This window comes from Orbicella franksi, chromosome 2, assembly GCF_964199315.1.
Source record: "Orbicella franksi chromosome 2, jaOrbFran1.1, whole genome shotgun sequence".
In the NCBI taxonomy this organism is placed as follows: domain Eukaryota; kingdom Metazoa; phylum Cnidaria; class Anthozoa; order Scleractinia; family Merulinidae; genus Orbicella; species Orbicella franksi.
Genome location: NC_138146.1, coordinates 18,228,985 through 18,232,011, shown reverse-complemented (window position 1 = coordinate 18,232,011; position 3,027 = coordinate 18,228,985).

Below are 3,027 nucleotides of genomic sequence, written 5' to 3'. Positions count from 1 at the left end.
TCATAGGGAGTTGTAAAGAGGTGGGGGGTGGGAGGTGGGGGGGGGGGGGGGGCAAATTGACATTTCACGGAAATAGATTGGTCCTTTACATACATAAACTTTATTTGAGTGTTGGAGTATTTAGCTAAAGATAACTAATTGGGGACACTAACATACATACAAATATGAAATAAATATATCCTTTCACAATTTGGCAGTGAATAAGCATTTTTTGACAAGAACTTACATAACTTGTGATATTTGTTAAGTTATGCCCAAAGCACAGCCTTGTCAGATGTCTCTATCATCTGTCTGCTTCTTGTTATGCATGCAACTAAAAGAAAAGTGAGTTCCTTGTTTTGCACATTACCAAGGGCACTACTCTCCTCCGCCACTAAATCGTCTGATTCAGTGTCGGAGGAGTCTTCATCAAATTCAGAAAGCTGATCCCTATGTGCTGTACTAGAGAATGGAAAATGGTATTTAACCTTTTGAATTAAAACATTCTTATTAGCTTCTGTTATAAAGAAACTGATTAAAATGGTTACATTTGGTAAAGGATGCAGATCATGTCAACCTTGGTCTGTTCTGCCATCAAATCTGAACAAAGGTTATGGTCAAGTGATATTGTTTATTACTATACATCTAAAATAATAGAAGACACAACCAAAATCACAGTTCACAAGGAATTAAATACTTCTTTCTCTTTTCACAGAGAATTAGATGTTTTCTTGGAAAATCACAGTTCATGGCTGATAATGAAATCACAAAATTTCTTGAGAAAAAAACAAGCCATTTCACATTTCACAGGAAAAAAATTAGGCCATTCACGAATCACAAAATACCCTTTACAGCCTCGTAGCTTCACTGCACATAAGATGCCTAAGGGAATCTGCTGGTAACCAGTGTCCTTGAGTGACTAAAATAAAGTAGTTGGTGACTGTCTAAAGCCTTAGGCATATCCTTTGGAGTTAAACGTTGGGATAAAAATTTTAAAAAAGAAATGATGAATTCTGAATTCACTGGTACTCGCAGGAAGACAGTAAAGGGAGTCTAAAAAAGTTTCAGGTGCGACCTGATTAAAGACATATCAAAATTTTACATGTCACATGATCCAACGTTTTTCAATAGTGTCGCGCACAGTTTCTGAAAATAGACTTCATCAACAGAGACCCCCCACATGACTCCGACAAGAATTACAGTCTGGTAGAAGGTTTTGTATGGGCATGTTGTATTCTAGACCAGAAAATCAGGCCAAAAAAGGAAGGATTGGTGGTCTAGGTTCTTGCTTAGCTTAAATAATGTTAAAAAACAAACACTGCTGCTGTGGGTAATGTAAAACGGATTCAAGATGTCCAAAAAAGAGCTAAATGTCACAAGTTGCACAACGATCTTATAAAGCTGCAATGACAGTCGGATAGATCTGAAAACCATCAGGAATTGGATGTCAAGAACTTTTGGCATGGCAGTTGCAACTAGCCAATCAGAACACTTCACAAGGAAACGTATTACAAAGAATCGGAACAAACTTATCCATTGTTTATTGTGGTCTTGAAGAAAAGACTTATCAGCTGACTTATTGCCAGAAATTTCCAAATTTGACAACCCGAGCAGTCCGCTCAAACAAATGCAATAGAACAGGAGGATATAATTATTACCCCTGAGACAATTCCAAATGCATGGCAGTATTAGGTGTGCTGTGCAATTCAGAGGACCTAGATTTTAATAGAGCCATTTATCCGACCACATTAAACAAATCTGTGACTGTTAGCAGGCCTCAGCTGCATATATTTCATAGATATGTATGGTGCGATATGTGTAACATGAATAGCACAGGCTGAAACTGTTTTTTTTTTTTATATGCCAAGACAGAGTGAACCAGTTTTATCATGGCAAGGCAATGAATCGGGTCGAATCTATGGTTATTTCTTTGCTGGCTTGCTGGGTTTCTTGTGAGTAATACACCTGAATGTTGAGTACAATCCTATGATAATAATTTTTCTACTAAGATCTAATAAGGATGTAAGGACACATAAAAAGCCTTTGTATTAATCATCATACTTTGCCACCCTCTTTCAATCTCTGTATTATTATTATTATTATTATTGTTATTATTATTATTATTCCAAGGCACATGTTAAGAGTTTTCTCTAATATTTTCAGCTAGAGAGGCCATCAGCGTACAAAATTACTCACTGAGTATTGCGCTGAAGTGCTTGTGAGTGCCGTTGTTCCATACAGTGTAGGTCACTTTCAAAGAAGTAGCACATGAAATGGTTTGTTTGTCTGAGTCTGATTCACCGGGGGTTAAATTTCCATGATGTCATTTGTGTGCGACACTATTGTTGCTGTGCTGTGCTGTATCGAAGCCATAGTCAAGTTCGCTACCGTGTGAAAAAGTTTGCGTGACTTATGATAAAGTACTAGTGCTATTGAAAAAACAAACAGATTGGTCTACTGATAAGCTAAGTTGTAAAAACTTGTTTGAACTTCTTATCTTGGATTTATTTCAATTCTTTACCTTCAAAGATTTAGTGGGAATGCATAAAATAAAAAAATAGTCGGAAATAATAACAATTGTGCAATGATTAAAAAATGAATAATTAAGTGAGATATGCGTCAAAGTGACCTCACAGAAAATTCTCTCAACGGAACAGTTTTCACGAGCCACCTGTAATTTTTTCCAGGCAGGTAGAATAAAGAACCTGCTCTCATTTGGTTATGTTTATTTACTTGACTGTAATATAACAGACAGCATTTGACAAGTTCAAAGTTTGCTAATATTAGTCTTATCACTTTAGGTTTGTAAATGGTTCAGTTTCCAAAGATTAACTATTATGCAAAATAAAAACATTTTTAAACAAAATTTAGTCCCGAGTAAAGTTTAAGAGATGCCCCACAAACTGTGTAAAGGACATGTTAAGACAACGTTTGGTACGTCCATACGAGTATGTTAAACATGTGCCAAATTTCAAGTCTCATGGCCACCGCTGAAGGCCCTGTGGCCGAATTTTCACGTTTTGCAAATTTTGAGGAAAAGAAAAGGAA